This window comes from Talpa europaea, assembly GCF_964194135.1.
Source record: "Talpa europaea genome assembly, chromosome: 10".
Lineage (NCBI taxonomy): Eukaryota > Metazoa > Chordata > Mammalia > Eulipotyphla > Talpidae > Talpa > Talpa europaea.
In genome coordinates this window covers 49,608,648-49,631,188 of record NC_140077.1, presented here as the reverse complement: position 1 = coordinate 49,631,188, position 22,541 = coordinate 49,608,648, and positions in this window count along the sequence as shown.

The following is a 22,541-nucleotide window of genomic DNA, read 5'->3' as shown; positions in this document are numbered from 1 at the left end:
GAAACTGGAATTCTGGTGGCAAACATAAGGTCGTATATACAGATATTGATTTAAAAGGTTGTACACTTGAAACCTAAGTAATATCACTAACAAATATTATTTCAATAAAGAGTTATGCATCCAAGGTTTAGACAACCTGGGGGCCCATCAGGACTGGCAGTACGTGTCAAGTTCAGGAGCAAACAAAGCTCCTTCCTGCCTTGCTGTGCAGAGACCTCTCCTGGATACTTCCCTGCCGATATGAAATATGCATCAGGAAAAGACAAAGAAAAAGATATAAAATACAAAAAGAGATTTTCCAAATGGAAAGTGTAACTATCACTAAAAGATTTGCAAGCAGGAGGCTAGGGAGAGGGGTTGGATAGCCACAAATGACACACTGAGTGAAATATTCAGTAACAACTGCTACTTGTTTTTAATTTTTTTTTAAAGGATTTTTTTTTTTTAGAGGCATGTTTTATTTTATTTATTTATTTGTTTGTTCGTTTTGTTTATACATGCACTGGGTACAGTCAGAAGCACGGGAGAGTGAGAGAATTCACCAGAGCTACAGCAGAGAGCAGAGCAGGCAGAAGGACCGAAGTACACTGCTGAGGGGAGCAGCGGGCGGCAGGAGAGGTCTGCGCGCCATGTGGGACCCTCCTCCGGTGGCCGGGGAGCAACCGGGGATCGAACCGGCGTCGCAGAGGCCGCGGGCAGCTTCGCAACCCAGCGCTCAACCGCTGCGCCACCGGGGAGGCCCTTGTTTTTAATTTTTAAATCACTGAGGCAGTTTTCCTATCATCAAGGCAGTATAGCAGAGTGGAGAAAAATTAAAAGTCAGTAAGGACTGTTTTGAAGTTCCAGTTCTGTCACTTGCTTTCTGTGTGATCTTGGGTATGTTACCTAACCTCTCTGTGCCTCCCTCCTTATCTGTGAAATGGGGTCAAGAAGAGTACCTGCTTCACAAGAATATTGTGGAAAATATGGGACATGGTTTCTATAAATCACTCAGCCAAAAGTTTGATCCAGATGGATTAGTATTTGCTGAACAGCAGTGATTTTTTTAAGAGGACTTTGCAGTATGTGAATTATTTAGACTGCATCTCTACCCCATCTAAGTAATGGATTTATTTAAAAGGTCATTTACTTAAAAGTTCAGACAGGAAAGAAAACAATAGACTGATATCCCTGAATAGCATTGATGCAATAATCTTCAACGAAGTACTAGCAAATCAAATTCAATAATATATCACAAAGATTATAGATCATGGTCAAGTGGGATTTATCTCAGGGATACAAGGAAGGCTTAATATACATAAGTCAAACAATGTAATACATCATGTCAACAAAAGTAAAGATAAAAAGCAAATAATATCAATAGATGCAGAGAAAGTACTTGATAAAATTTAACACCATTTATAATAAAAACTCTAAACAAGATGGAAAGGAAAGAAACTACTTCAATAAAATAAAGGCCATATACTATAAACCAGCAGCTAATATAATACTTAAAATTGAGAAAATGTAAGTTTACCTCTTAATATCTGGGAAAAAACCCAAAATGTATATTGTCACCACTTCTGTTTAACTTAATATTACAGGTGTTAGCCAGAGCTAACAGCCAAAGGCAGGAGATAAAGGGGCTCCAAATCAGAAAAGATGATACAAACTATAACTAGTCACAGATGATATGATATTGTATATAGATAACCCTGAAGACTCCACCATGAAGCTATAAAGTGTAATAGGTGGATATTACTGATATAATATTCATTTTCAATTACTGATGTAAAATCAGTAATCGATGTAAAATCAGTAATTGAATGAAAACTACTGATGTAAAATCAACCTTATGACAAGGGAAATAACAGCAAAAATAAACAATTGTGATTACCTCAAGTTTAAAAGTTTTAATACAGAGAAAGAAAGCATTAAGAAGATACCCTACTGAGTGAGAGAAAAAACACAACATATAACCAACAAGTGCTTAATATCCTAGATAAATTAAACAAAATTCATACAATTCAAGAGTAGAAAACAAATAACCCATTTAATAAGTGAGCAGCAGATATGAACAGAAATTTCACCAAAAAAGATTCCCAGAAGGCCAAAAGACATATTTTAAAAAAGCTTATTATCATAGTTTAAAACCACAATGAGATACAATCTCATAGTTATCAGAATGGCACAGTAAAAAGACCCACAACAAGTGCTAGAGAAATAGGAACCCTATTACATAGTTGGTGAAATGTAAACTAGTGTGGCCATTATGAAAGTGAGCTGAATTTATCTTAAGAAACAATAAGTGTAAATTTCATATGCACCAGCAATCCCACTCCTGGGCTTCTATCCAAAGTACATAAAATTATCAATGCAAGAAACTATCAATAAATGCTCTGCAATGCCAATTGTAGCACTATTTACAATAGCTTGGACATGGAAGCAGCCTCAATGTTAGCCAATCAATGACTGGATCAAGAAGATCCAGTCAGTATTGGTACAGTATTCAAATATAAGGAAAGACGAAATGCAGCCATTTACAGAAAAAATGGAGGGAGTTTGAAGGAATTATATGTAATAAAGCAAGTTAGAGTGACAAAGACAAATACTGAATATTTACAGAGCAGATGACTGGGCAAAGTAAAATACTCACAAAAACTATCAGGCAGTAATAAACACCATGAGAGGGAGGGAGTAAAGGGAGAAAGGAACAAGACATTATAACGAGTGGCAGGGGAGGGGGGGAATTCAGATAGAGAATGAGTTATAGCTGGGTAGATTGGTTAGTTTCGAGAATGAGTTATAGCTGGGTAGATTGGTTAGTTTCTACCTGATACTCTGATTTTTTTTTTTATTAGTGATGTCTGTGCTTTCTTTTTACTACTGCCTTGAAGTTCTAATTTATCCAGTAGATTTGTAGCTTACGGTTTGTATTAACCCTTGAGAGAACATTTTCAGCTCTGATGGATGCCAAAGTCAGATTCTTGTACTTTGTCTCAGTCCCTAGAAATGGGTTTGTGGACCAGAATCATCTTGTTTATTTGTAAGGATGGTTAAGAGAGAGATTCATTCCAAACATCCATCAGCGCAACAGAAACAGTTGAATCCATGTTTTTTGTATAAAGTAGAAATGATACTTAGAAAGTACCCAGGTCTGAAATCCCGTCGTATAATGAGAACCACATCGCTGGTGTCAGCAGCTCGGAAGCTGCAGCATCTTGAAAGCCACCGGGGCGCTAACATCTCATATTATAACATTTTTGGTTTTCTTTCGAAATGATGCCTCATCTTAGAGCTTCAAAGTAGCCAAATCGTAGAGGGCTATAGCTCTTTAAGAACTGGTGGAAGAGTCAAGCCATTAAAGAAGTCACCCCAAAAATGAGGAATAGAGTTACTTCAGAAATTACAAATCCACAAATTTCCTTAGAACTAAGGCCTCTAGACAGTTCTCAGATATCGAAGGAAGTTTAATAAGTCTTTGGAACTAACTACCACAATATAAGTGAAGGAGGGGAATTCTTTCATGTGTGGCTGGTAAAATAATGCCTAGTAGGACTTGAAATATCAGAACATTTCCAGGAAACATGCAAGCAATGGATCACTAGTTATTAAATGTAGGTGAATGTGATTCATTGGGACACTCAAGATAAATAGTATGAAAAATAGTACTTAATATCTCTTGAGTGATTCTCTTCTGGAATCAGCTAAATGACATGAAAATTGTCATCTGTTATGGATGAGAATAATAAACTCTGAAAGTAATTTTTATCCTGAATTCAGTTTCTGTCTGCTTCTCCCTCCCCTTGCTTTCCACAGGCTGTAATGGGATAAATGATGTTTTCAATCAGGGAGGGATGGGAGAAATTAAGAAGCTTTAGGAAAAGTATATCCTGAATTTCCGTAAAGTTGTCTAGGTCAGTCCAGAGTCTAGTCAGAAACTGTATTCATCCTGCCTGGATATTTCCATTGAGAGCGGAAGCAGGGCAGGGACAGCTGAAAATGATTACACTTGTGACCCTTTCCCAGGGAGATCCTAAAGTTGAAGGGACTTGGAAGCTCACAGCTTGTTACCATTTTGCCTTTATTTCTCTGGGTAAGCAGTCATGCTGAATGAATTTATGATTCACTTAATAAACACTTGGGGGAATGATTCTTGCTTCTCTGGACCATGTTTTTAAATCTGTTCTACACCACCCTTCAAAATATTAAAGAAAAAAAAACTCTTAAAAAAACCACATGACTGTCTTTTCTCAACATGGGTGAAAACTGTTTTCATTCTGTTTGTGTTATTATGGAAAAGAATGAACAGGAGAGGGATGGGCACGCAGTTGGGTGTCAGCCCTACCTGGCAGGGGGTCTTGAGGGAACTACTACATTTCAAGTGGTTTTAAACTTGTTATACAATCTAGATATGTAAAGTCATATTATTATTTTCTACTTGATGAGTCTATGAGACATGACAATATCGCTTAAGTCGTTTCCCAAGATCACTGTGGTACAGTTAAGGAATACATTTCTGTAACACTCGCAACAAGATACTCAAAGTGTTCACCCTAGATAAATGTTTCATGTAACAATTTTCAGATGAAAAAGGTCAAATAGGTAAGGTGGACACTTCAGAGAGCATTGTACAGCAAAGTCTTTTTCAAAAGACAAAACAAATGGAAAACATATTATGCTTACTTCTAACTGAAAAATTGGCTCAGCCCAGTCAACAGCCTTCTTACCCTCAGGGGGACTTCAGTCAACTGGATCTACCTGCTGTTCAGGTGAAGCATCCAGTTGACCCAAATCAGCAGCTCCACCTGCAGTTACTCAGTTGTTTCTCAGAGAGAAGCTCAGTTTTAAGCAAATCCTATAGTATGGGGGTTTTAACATTTAAATAATTTTAAAGAGAAGAAAGAATTTCTAAGAACATAGTTTTAATTTACATAGATAGGAAATGTGCAAAGTCTTTCCAACACTCGGTCTAGCACAACTTAATAGAGCGTATTCTATTGACAGAACACATTGTGTGTATTCTGCAGAGGGGTTCAACTTCAAGTTCAGAGTTACTGGTTTCACAGTCTTTTTCTTCATATTTATATTTTGTACACATCATGAGTCTTAGAGTAAACCAGTTTCTCAAAGACACTGTAGCGTTGCCAAATAGCCAAACAATGTTTCACTATGGGTTACAGTTCCTGAACTTTCACCAGAAATTCAACATACACTTTCTATAGCTATTTCACTTAAGACAGTAGAAAAGAAAAAATAGACTATTCCAATATCATGAGATTCCTATGTGAAGAATGTATCTCTGACTATGTCTACAGACCTATATGTTTGTGCTGGGAATGTTATGGGCTTATTTTATAGATACTTGTATCAATGCTGACAGAAGTCAACATCCAGGTTTTGCAGGACCATTAAACAATCACAGTGAAATGCTTTTAATTTAGCATTTATAAGATGTACTATAGATTGCTATTTAGATCAGTTTTCTGAAAGGTGTTTAAACCATCTCCTAGAAGTCACCACTTTAGGCTTTATTTTAGACTTTAACTTTAGGCTTTAACTTTCCTCCTAACATTTTGCTACTCTTTCATTTTATTATTATTATTGTTTTAATGAATGATACTCTTTCATTTGATTTCCTTCCAGCCAGGACACTTTTTCTCCAATTATAGCTTTCTGTGGTTTTCCCTTTTATCTGTGTTAGCCCAGTTGTTTACTGAATAATCCTGCAGGTTGTTTTTTTTTTTTTTAATGTGTGTAATTATGTGGTATAGTAGTAGTGGCAATATTAGTAGCATGTAATAAGTAGTAAATACTAATAATAGAACAATAGCCTCTGGCATGGAAATAGCTTGTTTTTTCCCTTATTAGCCTACATTCTTCTCTGAAAATAGCAATTCTATTTCCATTTGGATACTTGACCCCCCCACCACCCGCAATCTCAACATACATGGACAAAGGCCCCAGGCCTGGCCAACCAGAACAGCCTACTCCCTAGCCCCAGTGGCCAATTCACAGCTGAACATGTGATCCAACTAGGCCCCATTCCAGGATTTTTGGGAAACTCTTGGGATCGCTTTCTCTTGTGATTGCTCATCTGGGAGGATGTCTCAGCATTATCTCATGGGGGACAGTCTGCCTAAGAATGAAACCAATCAGAGGAACACAGAGCCAAGTGCTTTAGAGAGAGCCTACAGTGTGGGCTTTGGGTGAGCTCCTAGATCCAATTCTCCAAAAACTAGACCTTTTTATGCTTAAGTCAGCTTAATAGGTCTCCTGTCACTTACAACTTGAAGAATTTTAAATGGCACTGTGCCATCTATTGAACACTGCTTGTATGCGAGGCACCCAAAAAAGGGCTTTAAGAAATATCCTCTCACTTAATCCACACAATAGTCCTATGTTTGTCTTGACTGGACAGATGAGGAAACAGATTTGAGAGGTTAAGTAATGTGACTGACATCATACAGACAGTAAGAAACACCAAGTCCTCTTAAATGATAATATCGATAAGTTGACTTAAACAAGATAGTCTTGTGACATCAACTCAGAAATAAACACTCAGACTGGACGGCTGCCATTAGCTCAGCAATGAGACAGTGAGAGCATCAATTTCAGCACCCTGGGACTTTAGAGATTTTATTGAGTTGGTCATGTCAGAGCTGACCATAGATGAAATGAAAGTCAGACAACTCTGTTCACTTGACTATGGGAGTGAGGAAGTCAGTTTAAGTTTCTGTGAAGAGAGAGTATGTATGTCAGTCTGGGTATATTATTGTTTCTTGATGTCTAGAATTAAGGTGCCTCCTGAAAAGTGTCTTAAGATAGATCAAAGCATGGGTAAGTGGCTGGTAAAAGGATGAGGCAAAGGTTGACTCCAGACTCCATTCCAGCCAGCATTTGAGATTGCAATTGATTTGTCATGGTCTGGCTCAGGGTGAGGTGAAGTCATTGTGGTTGAAGGTAATGATCCAAGACTGTTCACTGTGCCAGACGGGACCTGTTTCCCCCTCCCTACCTCTATCCACTTCTTGCCCTTTCCCTACCCTGCCCTGCTTCTCCAAGATTGCCTTTCCCAAGCTCCTGTGTTAGATGGCTCCTGCATGGCTGCAGTCATGGCAGGCACAGATGAGAGGTTGGCAGGAAGAATAAGGAAAGTTACGGTGTTTCTCCCCTTTATTCTCTGTCTCAACTCATTCTCTAACAACAGCTGGGTCCAGCCATAACTCCAGTTCTGACAGGACAGACCTACCATGGATCCATTCTCTCCTCTTTGGACCAGCCCCTGGGCCTCTGGAAAATTGCCTTTGACCCTGGGGGGAAGTAGAGGCTTCCCATTAGTACTATCCTCTCCTAGCATCTGAGCTCCTCTGTCATCTGTGTAACCAATCCCATATTGTAAGTGCTTATAGTGTTTCTTATTTTCCCAGCTAACCTAGCATCCAAATGCAACTTTACCTTTGAGAAATCTCATGTAGTCTGTGCTTAAAATAAGTCAATTGCTTAGTTTGTTAGTTTGAAATCTCTTGCCATCCTTGAAATCTCTAACCAATCCATTTGTGCGCTCTGTTTTCACAAGACAGCTCTGTGGAATCAAAGATCCTTTTTCTCAGCTTTGTGTTAATAGGCTGACTGGTCCCTTAGACTTCCTACTTACTCCCTTGCAAGGAACTAGGGACTGAATGACAGAAATATTTCCTGAAAACCTTTTGTGTCTTCTCAGTAGTTCTATTAAATATCTGATTTTGTGGGGGCTGTCAGAGGAAACATACTTCCCTTTTCACTCAGAGCCAACCATCCCAGCTTGACTCGTTGTGGCAATAACTTTCTGGGTTTTTTTTTGTTTCTTTTTTTTTTTAAATTTCAGAGACAAGTCTGAGTTACACTGAAAACTGGTTGTGGTTAATGGACTTAAACCAATTCCCATTTAATGCAGCAAACTTTAGGGGTGGGTTTTCATCTGAGTGGAGGTGAATCACAATACTTTTTTTTAATTTAATATTTATATTTGTTTGACATCATTGTTCATTTCTGTACAATGTTTGATTAGTCCTTTGTGTTCTTCCCAATCCCTTTTTTGATCCCTCTCCCTCACCATCCCCTGCAGAATGTCTCTAATTTATAGTTGCCTGCTAGTTTTGTTTTCTGTTTATTTTTTCCTGCTCACTTGAATCATAGTAGTCTTATACCATGATATTGAAAACATCCATTATTCAATTAAAAACATTTCAGTTAAACCATTTGTTCAAAGTAAAATGAACTCAAATTCTTTGTTTGCACCTGGAAGACTTGGGAAACTTATTCCTAGCTGAAACTTACATATTCACTTACCCTTGTTTCCAGAAATTCACATTTTCTATCCAAATCAATCTTGTCATTTTGTCTGAACATTTTCTATGCCCAGAAGAAACTAGAAGATTCTGCATGGGCAAGTGTGATCAACAGTGTATCTGCCAAGGGCTGGAGGAGAAACATTGCTGCTCTGGTACGGTGTTTTGTTGGCTGTATCATCTGTGGGGTTGACCAGAGTGGGAGCAATTTGGGAGTATCCACAGGAAGTGAATATTTCCTGACTCGCATATCCCTGCTGACTCTACAGCATTTTCTTGTCTACAACTAAAATGTTTGCCTTGTATGTTCCTGCCCAAGGCCCCTTGAGACAGTGGGCGTTATTTTTCTTTCATTTTCAACTTGTGCCAAATGTATCAGGAGTTAAGTTCAAAATGCATAGATCTTGGTCCCAGCTCTTTCGAGAGATGTGACCTCTCTGCACAAGACTGCAGAGTAACCAAAAGTGTCTGGAAGCTTGACCCTTTAAGAAATCTTGACTTGGTGCATCTGTAGAAGTGAGAAACTTGCTAAGAGGATACTGAGAAGATCAGCCTGATAAACTCTCCCCAACCTGTGACCTACAAGAGAATATAAAGGGTGGAAGTCATCTAGATTATATTTCAAAGTGAGGACTAATTCAGTGCATTCCTTTGTTGCCAGGACTGGCTTCCACACCACCTCAGACTAGGTCCTCTAGCAGAACTATCATATATGACCAACTAGATTAAGCACTGTGTCAACTCCAGAAAGCACCAATCTCATCATCTCTGAAGTTATGCATTGTGCAATCCACCCCCAATTGCGCATAGTGACCTTATTTGGGAGTCAGGTTTCTCTCGTTTTCTTTGCTACATCTAGACCTAGATCTAAAAATCTCTTCTCTTTTAGATCCATTTTCCTCTCTTGTAGTAGTGTAAAATATTCCTCCTATGGCTCACTTTCTTTGTCTTAAAAAAGAGGGTGTGAACCCTACCTCAGAAATCTTCTGTGCAACTGCAAGTGCTGGAAAAAAAGAAGCTTACATTATTTGGAAATAGTTTTGGGTAAAAAGTCTTCCCCAAAGACAATGTAGTATTATTTTCAAGTTGGCATTAATAAAATTACTCTATGGGAATGAAAAATTGACCCATATGAGCTAAATTAACTTATTCCATGTGCTGGGATGACAATGGAAATTAGCAAGCGCTAATGTGCCCTGGGATCCCCAAGAAATGAAGCTGACCTCAAATAAACCATAGTTTGGAAAAATATGGATTGTAAGTGGCTTTGAAATTATTAATACTCCTCTACACTAATGTGAACCTGGAGTTGAGAATTGTAGCATTCCTTATTCTTACAGCGAGTTTAATTAGGAAATGCTATGGGTTACAAGGGAATGTAAGAGTCTTCAAGAGTCAGATGGGTTCAGAGAGACGAGGTGGATAGGCAGCTAAAAGAAAAGGAAGTTTGTGGAACCATAGGTCAAACCAGAGAGTTTTTTGGGGAGGAGAAATTAGATTGGCTTTCAAGAAAGAGCCTGAGAGCTTAGAAATAGTTAAGATTGGACGTGAGAGATTGCATGAGGAGAAATGGCTTGGTATGTTACTGGGATAAACAGTGAATTGAAATGGAGACCATGCATTTGGGGAATGACAGATAGTGGATAGCGGAGTGGAGTCATCACAGACCACAAACCACAGAGAGCTAGTGGGACCTGCTTGGTGTTCAGATGCCATTAAATGTGAACTTTCCATGGTCATCAATCCTAATATGTGGGAAAGAGACTTTTCCTTCACCCAGGTCACAACTGTAGATCTTAAACTCTTTTTTTTCCTGCATCGTTTCATGCTTTTCTTATATATGATTTCCCATGTGGGGACACACTCTGTCTTGTCAAATAAACAGTCCCTTCCCTAGGGGGCAGTTAGATTGGAACTTGTTTTCAAAAATGTGTTTATCCCCCAGCAAAGAAAACAAACGTATCATCCATGCTAAACCTGGCATCATTCGAATTAGAAACCACTGATTTGTCACTGATAATTCACATTGACACCAAAAGTTTGTATTTTGAAGCTTCAGTCCTCAAACTTCCTTTTCAAGTGGTGTTGGACATTTAGTCAGACATAGACCTACCTGAGATACGAGGGCTAGTTTTCTAATGCAGCATCTTAGTCAGGAGAAGGTCAGTGCAATCTCAGCAACCATAGGCACAGTGTTCATTGTGACCTTGGACCAGTATTCAAACAGGGAGACTAATGCCTCTTTCCAAAGTAGATTCCTCCGGGAAGGTAATGATGGGGGACAAGTTTCAGTCAAAGTTGTTAGTTGCAAGGAGAAGAAACTCCAGCAACCTTAAATTAAGGTTGTAAAGATTCCCGTTGCTTGACATACATTTCAGGCACTTCTCAAGGAAACTGGCTTTGACCTGGGAACCCCCAGGAAGAAGGCAGTTTCTCTTTCTCCTAGGGGCACAGTTTCTCATATGCTCTCCTCTGTGTTTGCTTTTTTCTCTCTGCAAACATACCCAAGTCTTATCATTCACGATTATGTTCTCTAAAGTTGGCACAGTTAACTGAATGAGAGACTATTGAGCTTGTTGCTCCCAGGGGAAATGCAGGATTAGGTTCCTGCAAGCTTCAGGTCAAAACATTTTTGCCAATCTGTCACTATATAGCACCTTATTTTAGGTGTATTTCTGTGTGAAGGTACAATGTTCATGAACCCAAGAACACTGAACTCACAGCTAGCAGCATGAACATGCTAGACTGATAGTTTCTCTAACACATGTATTTTCTCTCTAAGGAGATCACCACCTTCTTGAGTTCAAGAACACTAGACAGCACTTCAGGACAATGTGCATGAAATAGTGAAATCAACAACAAAAAAATGTGAAAAATGAGGCCAAATAGCAAGAAAAAAAAAGGACACTTGTTCACAGGGTAAGAGCTGAACAAGGTGGAGGTGAGTCTCCTTGTTTGGCCTCAGTTGGGTCAGTGGCATTGAGCAACTCAAATTTTTCATCATTCTGCCCATGTTTACCAATGACTACAAAGCACTGCACCAATTTTAGTGTTGTAAATAAATTTTAGCAAGTATGAACACATGTACAATGAAGATGGATTGTGGCTTCTTTTCATGGATCAAGGTTTTGCTTCTCTACAGTTTCAACTTGCTCTGTAGACCCAGCTCAAACCAGTTCTACCTAGTTTTTTCCACTCTTCTCCTCCTGGTTGGATGTCTCTATCACTTCAATTTTCCATTCCAAATCTCCCCAAAAAGAATGTGTTTGGCCTAGTCTAACCTTTGGATTGACTCCATTTGGATCAAATGTCCATCTATAGTCTGACTAGAAGTAGAAAGTGTGTGTTAGAGAAAAGGAATTTGATACATCAAGACTTGGTGTGGATCATATTATTATTTTTTTAAAGATTTATTTTTATTTATTTATGCTTATAAGAACTGGGGTACAGGCCAGAGGTACGGGGATGGGGGATAAGAGGATTCACCAGAGGCAGAGTGGGGAGCAGAACAGGTGAATCTACTGAAACACTGCTGAGGGAGAGTCTTACAGGAGAGGTCTGCTGTGCCGTGTGGGTTGCTCCCTGGCCTGGGATCAAACTCATGCCCAGTGCCTTATGAAAGCTTGATAGCACTGAGTTTTTAACCACTGAACACCACAGAGGTCCAGCATGGAACATATTAAAACAAAAAGAGAAGGTGGAGATTGCAAACAAAGCAACTACTCTGGTATATCATTGCCTCAGGAGTACCAGGAAATGTTCCTTTCTGCTTTTTTTTTCCTTTTTGGATTTTCTCCTGTGTGTACTGATATCTGAAATTTCTTCTCAAGGAGACTGATCTTTTATGGCTGGAGATAGGTCTTAAAAGGTCAAAGGGCATTGGTGGTAGTAAGAATAAGAATGTCAATTCTCACAAAAGTACGATAAGGCTAATGATAAGTCTCTGTGCTATTCCCTCCCCTGCTTTGTAAGTCAGTTGTTGTTTTTGTTTTGTTTTTTTTTTTAAATCAGGGAGTTCCAGAAGATATGAGAGGAAGAGACACTGTGTGCATTACTGGCAGCACAGAGAGAGAGAGCAGGGAACTCTAGAGATAAAAGGCATATGAAGCCCATCTTCACCTGAGCTGGTATCTGTTTGTTTACTTCTCTGCCCTCAAAGACTGTTTCAGTGATGGGGAGACTCCTAGAACATCTAGTGGTCCTTTGTTATGTCTGTGGGAAGCTTTACACGAACCCCAGAGCAGTCAGGTCTGAACTTTCCTAAATATCACCCACTTAGCACTAGCTTAGAAACAACTCCAAACTCACATAGGCAGCTGTCATGAAACTATTAATGGACAGAAATTAAGCTAATAGCACCTTTCCTCTATGAATGCAATTTAACAATGACTTTTTTCTTTCACTTGAGTTTTCCCTTAGAATCCTACTCCAACCCCATTAATTCAAAGTACTTCTTAACACACACAAACATAACCAAACCTAATGACAGACTTCTTCCAAAATGCAGAGAGAGAGAGAGAGAGAGAGAGAGAGAGAAACTTTCTCTATCCCATAACTCTAGAAAGGAAGCAAGGGAGAACAGTAAGATCTAGCAGTCATATCTTGCCCATGGGGGCAAGGAGGTAGGAAGACAGAACTATACAGGTAAACATGGTCCCAAGATGGTCCTGGGTGGAGGAGAGGGCAGTCCATGAGGAGACAAGGCAGTCCTCAGGGAGGTGTGCCTGGGCAAAAGGAAGGAGCCAGAAAAGTGGTGAATGATTCCTATCTGTTTGGATAGATAAAATGGTAAAAGAATGACACAGAAAAAACTAGTGTCTGGGAAAATTTATTTCCAGAATAGTTGGGAAGTCTAGGCTATGACTGCAGGAACTGGAAAAATTTGAAAGCCAGTACAACTGGGAATTAAGGGCTCAAATCCAGTGACCAATAACAGGTCAGCTGAACATAGCACATAACAATATCTAAATCTGTCATAGAATTTTAAACCTAGAACAACCATAATGGAGGAAAAAACTATTGTTTCGTATCAGTAGCATTTGGGATTGCCTTACCCAGTGTAAGTGAAGGAACATTCATATTAGAAAATGTGTATGGCTCCTCCCTACAGTGCATCATGCCTCCCCCAAAACTCTTCCTTCCCATTTTCCTGATGTCATGTCCTGACATCTTAAGTGTAGAGGGATATTATATAACTGTCTGAAGTATCACAGAACATAAAACAATAAATAAACTATGCAAATGGTGAAACATGAGTCATGATTCTCTTTGTTCTGCATCTTCACAAGTGCATTTTAAATATATATATATTTTCTTTTCATGATAGAAATCGAAAACATAACAAAATTAAAACAAAAAAAACTTCAAGTGTCTTCTCATGGGTAAGCCTATTTTATCACATCAGATTATGTCCAGGCAACTGCTGTTGAAATAACAGCTAACATTTTTTGAGAGTCTATTGTAAGTCAGGCACTCAAAACCACCTACTTATACCTATTCTAGAGATGAAGAAAGCAAAAATAGAGAGGTTAAGTGATTTGTCCATGACAGCCTAGTTTGTAATTTTTCAAATTCAAGATCTGAATTTGTGGCTACTTGTGTTCAAAGTCCATGCTCTTACCCATTACATTATGCCATGCCCCCAAGACTCCCCAATTTCTCAATAGACCCAATTAAAGCAAGCCTGAGATTGGCCACCTGTCCTACAACTTGCTATGGTCCTGGCTGACACTCTTCCAGGATATCTTCATTTTCAGTTGGTGAGAGGAGGAGACAAAAGATAAATACAATAATAATGGTGTGTGTGGTAGGAGAGTGGGAATGGGAAGGATAAAGGTCTACAGTCCTTTTGAAAGCAAAATATATCGCAAAAATCAACTAGAGAAGACAGAATGGAGTAAATTTTTCCAATCAATTTTTTAATTAAAAAATTACACCTTCTAGGGCCTCCTCTGGTGGCGCAGCAGTTGAGCGCTGGGCTGCGAAGCTGCCCGCAGCCTCTGCGGTGCCGTTTCGATCCCCAGCCACCGGCAAGGGTCCCACATGGCGCACAGACCTCTCCTGCCATGCCCCCTGCTCCCCTCAGCAGTGTACTTTGTCAGTCTGCCTGTTCTGCTCCCTGCTCTGGCTCTGGTGAATTCTCTCACCCTCCTGCACTTCTGACCGTACCCCAGTGTTTGTATAAATAAATAAATAAATAAATCTTTAAAAAAATTAAACTTTGTAGGTAGATGAGTGGGTTAAAATGATATAATATATATATACATAATGGAATACTACTCAGTTATAAAAAAAGAACTCTTGCCATTTGCAACAACATGGATTGAACTAGAGGTGACTGTGATAAGTGAAATAAGTGAGAAGGAGAAAGATAAATACTGAATGTTTTCAACCATACATAAAAGACAGAGGAATAAAACAAAGGATCAGACAAAACCAAACCAAAAAACAAAACAAAAAACCCTTGAATTATGCCTGTAAAATTGAGGCTGCCAAAGTGGGAAGGAGATGGAATTCAGTGGACTATGGTAGTATACTATGGGTATCTTGATGGTAGGTGTGGTGTCTTAACATATATCTGAACAGGTGTTATCCTATACCTCTGAATCATCTACAGTATTATAAATCAACATCACCTCAATTCATAAAAACAGGAAAAATATAAAAGCAAAATGAAAAAAAAAAACCAGAAAGAATTAATTCTTGAGAGAAATTCAGAGCTGGGAAGTTTATTAAAATTGGCTTTTCCTATTAAAAATGGCCTTATAGTTCAGCAATGAGAAGGCATGGTTTATAAAATGTTTGCAATAGCAAAGTATATTGAGAAAGAGTTTCCAAATAGATACATGCTTGTGAGAGTAAAGACTTTCTAAATAGATATAAGGTAAAATTTAAGGTATTTCATAGCTGACATTCTATTATCGCTAAAATTGTTATGGAACTGGCACCATTATGTAAACCAAATGTGTAAATCAAATCAACTGAACCATGTTAACAGGTTTGGGAAGGAAATGAGAACAATGCATTCAACTTTATGGGGATTAATAAATTCTATGGGAATAGTTTTGTAGTTTAAAAATGGCCAAACATCAGTAATTTTATACTAAAATTTTTTTATCAGTAATTTTACATCTAAACTCGATTCTGATGATCAGTATTCTAGATATGGTATATTTCTAGCTGGTATTAATTTTCCTGGCCAAACGGCCCAATTGCAGGCTTTGATTTACAGATAAATTCTAGGACTTCTCCCCTGCAGTCCAGCTGAGGGATCACACTGGCCCCTTTTCCCTCCACCATCATCATCATCATCACTCCAAATATTGACAGCAAAACTAGAGTCACGATGAAACATGGAATTAGCAGTTTATCTAGGACGAGCTTTTTGGAAACATTCAATTGCATTACTTCCTTGATTCTAAAGAGACCAAAGTATCATGTTTTAGCTGCCATATGATTTCATTCTGCTGATTGTGTTCCTCTTTTGGAGACAAACAATAGAAACCTCAAGATGCATATATGACCTTTTCTCTAAGCAGAGGTTGACCCATTGCCTTTAATTGACTTTTTTGACCAAGAATGAAGCAACTATCAGGTGCCCAGCACTGTACCTGACACAGTGATGATTCCAAAGTTATTGAGTTTCCATGTAGGTGGATGAACAAGATATACATCTACAAGGGCTAAGTTACATGAGTTTATATGCAAGTGGCACAGTAAATCATTTGGGAATTTGCAATGTAATAATGGCTCAAATGCCAGGAGATGTGTGCAAGTAGTGTTTGAGTTTTGAAGTATAACTCTGTGGCTTGAAAGTTTAGAGGTAGAATTTTAGCAGGATTTGAAGAATGGATCACATTTAGAAAATAGGAGAAGGGGTTGTATTTAGAAGTGAGACCACTTGAAACTATATGGTATTGAAACTGTAGTGTAGGTTGAAGCTATAGGATCAACAAAAGAATGGGTTGCCTGGATAGTTTATGGTGATCAGGAATATCAGTGTCTATCAATTACATAGGCAGTGAGTGTAATACATCATGGAGCAGTTGGGTGTAAATAATGGGTATAATTTTTCACTTATTAATAGAAAAATCCACAAATGCAGAGAAAACAAAGGTACATTTGATCTTTACCCACGACCTCTGTTTTCATCTCCTCACTCTCCCTTAATTTGAATCTGGGTCATTGGTATTGAAATTACACCATTAATTACACTTGGAACTTCTCAATATTTCTGACAATGATTCCAAGTTGAAAAGCAAAAGCCACAATCAACTCACTTGTTTTTATTCCCTTTTAAAAATACTAGATTTTAAGCTTTTAAAATTTGTGTGCAGGATAGATAACTTCATTGATGAGCTGAATTGTTAATATAAATGCCAACTCTTAATTGTTTCAGAAAGAGCTTCAAACTTGTCATCACTTTCCTAGTCAATTCAGAGGCTGCATCCATAGATGGGTAGTGATTTCATGGGGAATACCATTTGGGTGTTTTCATTTTAAGTGAAGTCATGCAGGAGAGGACAATGCTTTAGCCAAAAGAATGAATTTCTCATGGTAGAATTTTAGACCCTGGGGCATCTAAGTAAAAGAGGTGATTTAGGATGAGGGAATTTTTCAAACATCACTATATTCTGAATATTCTACTTCCTGCCCAGAAGAGAGCTTAGCAGTGGTGATAATAGAGAAACTGCTTCCTTTTCTCTTGCCTTCTCACAATGAAAAATCTAGCGTCAGAACCTCCATTTCGACCCTCCACAAATCTGGCAGCCTATTGAAATGGCATTCTGAAACTCAGATTCCTCCAGGAGAAAAAATAACTTTGGCAAGTGACAAAATTATAGTCACATGTGAACATTGTTTCACAATGGTCAGTATACAAAGGTGTACCTTGGCATGACTTGGAAAAACAAGGTACCCCAAGCTTAATTTCAATGGTCTTGATGCCAGAGTCTCCCTTGCACAGAGCAAGGATGTTTGCACTGAGACCCGGATTAGACAGTTGTCAGCATCATATAACAGGATGTTGAGTGGACTTTTTCTATTATCACAAAATAGTCCCAAAGAGCAGCTACCCAGTCTTCTTTCTAGAGAAAATGGCCAAAAATTGGTCAGACATCCCCCACCTCCAGCATCCGTAAAAGCAGCCATTTTCCTCATCCCCACTCCAACCTCAGTCCATCCTTACAAGCAGAGGCCTGGCAGGAGAGTAGAAATCAATAAAGGTCTTCGGCCAGTCCTACTGGAATCTGAGGGACTTGCTCCCATAGTCTTCCAGGCACACTTTCTATGGGAAAGGCAATTCCCCTGACCCCTCTGGATTCATCTAAATTGGCACTAAAGGACCTCCCCGGTGGCGCAACGCTGTGAAGCTGCCCATAGCTTCTGCAGTGCCGGTTCAATTCCTAGCTGGCCAGGGAGCTACCCACATGGCGGGGCAGACCTCTCTTGTCTTGCCTGCTACTCCCCTCAGCAGTGTCTTTTGTCTATCTGCCTGTTCTGTTCCCCGCTCTGTCTCCAGTGAATTCCCTCACCTTCTTGCGCCTCTGGCCTGTACCCCAGTTCTTGTATAAATAAATAGATCTTTTTAAAAATAAAATAAAATAAATTGGTAGTAAAGGTCAGGAAATGAAATTAAAGAGCGCACAGCTAATTGCAGCAATTGGAAAAAACACTATTGTTTCTGGTCAATATGTCCTAAGAGTAAGATGACTCAATAAGCTGGTTGCAGTCATCTACCCGTCATTGCACATTTTGTTACATACATAGGATATACCATCCAAATAACAACCTTGAAACAATGTCTGCTCAGAGCTGTATGCAGTAACTTCCTTATCATTAATCATGTAGGGCTCTCTTGGTCTCTTTCCTCTTAGCAAATCTACCTTGGGTTCCTTCTTTTATAGTAAAATACAAGTGACTTTAAAAGCTGATGTTAATGCTTTGAGCATTCAAGGAAGAATTGCAAAGTTTCACTAAAGCTTTCTAGTTGTCTCTGAGGCTAATTTTAGGTACTCACATACTTCCCTGTGGTCACTTCCAACCCTGAAAGCAGTGGGCAAATTTGAGTAATGCCTGTCAGAGCCACAGGGTGGCACTGGCAGGCCTGAGATGTGGACAGGAAGGAGGAAAGAAAGGAGAGAGTTAAGGTGGAAGAGGAAAGGAGTGGGAGAAAAGGAGAAAAGACAAAGATAGCAAGAAAAGACTAGGTCACAGGCAACAACTGCCCATGTGGTCTCTAAGCACCCCTGACACAGAAGAGTGAGCCCAGCATGTTTCACTCATCTTGTGTTCCCTTACCTGGTACCCGGTACTCCCTCCTCTGCGGCTCAGGGTCTATGGCTGGTGGGACAAATGCTGCTACCCCTCCAGGAGGTGGTCTCCAGGAGGGAGGTCGAGGCAGTGTGTGTGTCTAAATGCACCATCCTATTATTCTGGGATAATTCCATTGAAAATTCAAGATTCGAGAACTTCAGTAGAATTCTCAATCGTTGGCAGATCTTTGCCTTATAAAGAGGTAAAGTAGGAAGATTGATGCACACATGGAGGTAAGATTATCAGGAGTTGACAAAGTTACTCTGTAGAAGGCTTGATAGTAAATATTTTAGTCTCTGCCATAGCTCTTTAACTGTGCTACTGTAGTGTAAGTGCACTAACAAAACATAGTCAAGGGGTATGGCTGTGTGCCCATAAAACTTCAGTTGTGAAAACAGGTAACAGGTCGGAATTGGCTCATGGTTTGCCAACCCTTTGGTACTTTGGGTTCTAAGATAATCTTTCTCATTTCTTCAACTTTGTTTTTACATCTTCTTTGATCCCACACCACTCTTGTGCTTTGTGACTGTTCATTGGTCTCTTCATGAATAGGTATAGACCATATGATCTTAAACTGTAAACATTAAGAGTCCATAAATGCCTTTGATCATAAGTGTTCTTATCTTCCTTTCTGACATACTCAAGGACTGTCTCGGGGAATATTCATAGACCAAACACTTTGCCTTGAAATTCTCATGAACTGTAACTTCTGGAGATTCCACAAAAGCATAGATGAAGTAATGTGATTAGTGCAAAGTTACAGAAAATAAAGTTTGGGGGAATTATAGTGCTCTGGCTACAGCAAACCAGATTCAAATCAGCTTGAGCAAAGTCAGCACTACTAAAACTATGAAGTAACTCAAGTTTGTCTTTGGAAGAGTCTCATCACACATTCTCCACCCCACCCTTCCAGGATTCAGTGCCCTCACTCACGCCCTCCCTTACTCTCGTCCCAATCAAGAATTTATTCTTCACCTTACTAAATAGAAAGTAACTAATGACAGATGTTTACATTTCATTTGACTGAGAGCAGTTTAATAAAACGACGTAGTGCTAATAGTTGGACAATATACCTCCTGGCAGTGATTTTTGATTTGAAGGAGAATTCTACATTGGGAAAATCCAGGAGAAATATTGACTAGGCTATGGTGTACAGCTTTCTGGCTCTGCAGAATTTCATGGATTTGGATATGAATGACATCATTTGAAGTTGTTTAACATAGTAATGGTTTAGGTAAGTGAGTCTTCTCATGTGTGTTTGTGTGTGTGTGTGCATGTGTGTGTGTGTGATTTCCTAAAAGAGAAACAAAGTTGCCTCAGAAACAGACAACTGAACTGTGGGTTTGTACTTTTGGTTTTCCTTCCTTGGGAATGAAGGAAATTGTTGTGAGTGAGATTTTTGTATGCCAAATGGAATTAAACATTCTAGACAAGATGAAATTGTACTTCCCTCCCAAGAGAGAGTTTCACTCACATAGTTGATCCTGGGAAGGTATGTTGGAGTGCTCTCATGTGTTTCAAAATCTCTATGGCCCACCTCTTATTGTAGGTACTGTAACATGAACCAGTTCCATTTTGAAGACGTGAACCAATTTCCTTCAGGTACAATCAAACAGCGCTGTGGCCATATTTCTCGATGATGCTGGGACCTGCAATAGGAGGTTTAATGGGAGCAACTCTGCATCCAAACAAAAATAACATGGAATTGTGGAGCCCCCTTGACCAATAAAAGGATGGGATCCAATGAATGAGTGCTTCCTCTTCCCCTCACCCATTACAGATTATTCTGAGACCACATTTTACAAGGTTCCTCAAGATGCCCTGGAAGGAGCTAGCACTACTCACTCATAGCAAGGGGCCAGCAGAATCCTTACGCTGACTCTCACTTTTCTTGGTTCACCCTCTTCATCCCTCACCTGCTCCCTGGGATCATGTCACAGATAAATCACCATAAGTCTTTGCCTGAGGCTCTGCTTTTGGGGACACCTAGACTAAGATACTAACTTGTTCATTTGCCATGGGAAAAACTGTTGTCTGACATAAGCTATGACAGGACATCCAGGGGTAAAATTGCATACTAGTAAAAACACCTTACTCTAAAGAGTAGTCTTCAGAGTCCTTTCATGTAAAGCACTTTTATATGTAGGATCTCAAAGATAAAACTTTCCTTCTTCCTTTCCTTGGGTGCTACCATCCTCTATTGTCCCCATGATCCCTCTGATAGTTGCCCATGCTGCTCAATATCTGCTTCAGCTGGAACTGGTCCACTGGCAGGCCCTACAAGGGAAGCAGCTCTGCACAAGAAATGACTGTGTGTTAGCTTCTGATGAGCCCAAGGCAACATCTGGCCCAAGGGTGGGCCACATAAGGCTGGTTATGGCTGGTTATGATTTTTTAAAAAAAGGCTATATCAACTAGACTGATGTAATTCACTGGGAGAAGCACACTGGCTTGTTCAAAATGTGGTTTGAAAATATATTAAAGATTAGCTAGTCGGTGGAGAGAGCAGAGGGAAGCAGACAAGCAGAGGGAAGCAGACTATGAGAAGGAGACCAGGCAGGCCAGGAGACCGATCCTCAGATATTCTTCAGAGCAATGTCAGGCTATGGACAATTTTGAAATTCTTGACTTATCCCTACATTCCTTAGAATAATGGTCCCCAGTATCACAACTTTTTTTTTTAGTTGACTTAAGCACATCTCAGTTTTCTTAAAAGCAGAAAAATCTAGTGGATTTAGTGCTCCAAATCCTTATATTCTCCCTTAAAGGGGATGTTTTCCTCCTGGCTACTAACAAACAATATCTAGTAAGTATTGTCCCTCCATGGCACCATAATGAGGAACTTCCTGGAAATAGGACCTCACCTCAAAGGGGTGATACCAGGGCACTAGGTAGGTCAGCAAGCGTGAGATTTGTAGGAAGTGAGGATGACTTCAATATCCTTTGGATGACCCAGCGGAAGCAGCTGCTCAGACTGCTTATGTGCAGCTATAGCCCGATGGCAGAAATTCAGTCCTGGAGAAAATGACAGGGATCCATTCACATCTGGCAATTCTTCCACTTTGGAATGTACATTCCACAAAGGGCTGAACTTGTGGGTTCTCAGCAGTCTCGCCAGTGACTAATGCTCATTGTGTAGGGAGTCTTCATCCCAAATGTTCTGGTATTATCCAGATTTCAAATCTGTTATCCCAAGGTTGCTATGAATCATTGATCTATGCCAGAAATTCCAATGTTTGGTAAAAAGTTTCAAAATAACTCAAACTACTGAAAATTACAATAAAGATGCACATGGATTCAAAGGATGGCTGTCCCAGTGGTTGAAGAAATAATTCATGGAGACACAAACATACCATGTATGCAATCTACTTTGAAATCATTTGGAATACATTTAAAATCATTGAAATCACTACAGAATTTTTATTTCACCATCAGAATGTATACAAATGGGGGGGGGGATATAGTCTTAAGTGATCCTGCAATAGAAATATCTCTTTTTGAAGAAATGTGACAATTCCAAAGTTACATTCCCCCCCTCAAACACTATATTCCATCAATGTAAAGATACACATTTATTTAGAATTTTACATCTCTGGAACTAGGGTGCTTCTTTTTTAGTTGATGGCATTGTATATTTTAATTGAAAGCATTTATTTAGTTTGCATAAAATAATGGTATATTTTACAATTGATGGCATCTTAGATTTAATAATACACAGTGATGATGTAAATGTCACTCAAGTGGAAAATTAGATAATATTTCTTACACTATATAAACACAATCTGACTGTCAATCCTATATGGCTTCTAGTGCCTTTAAATATGTAGTTTGTAGCAAATCATATTGTCTTTTCAACAAATGATGCTGGGACAAGAGGATATCCACATGCATAAAAATAAAGTTGAATCCTAATCTCAC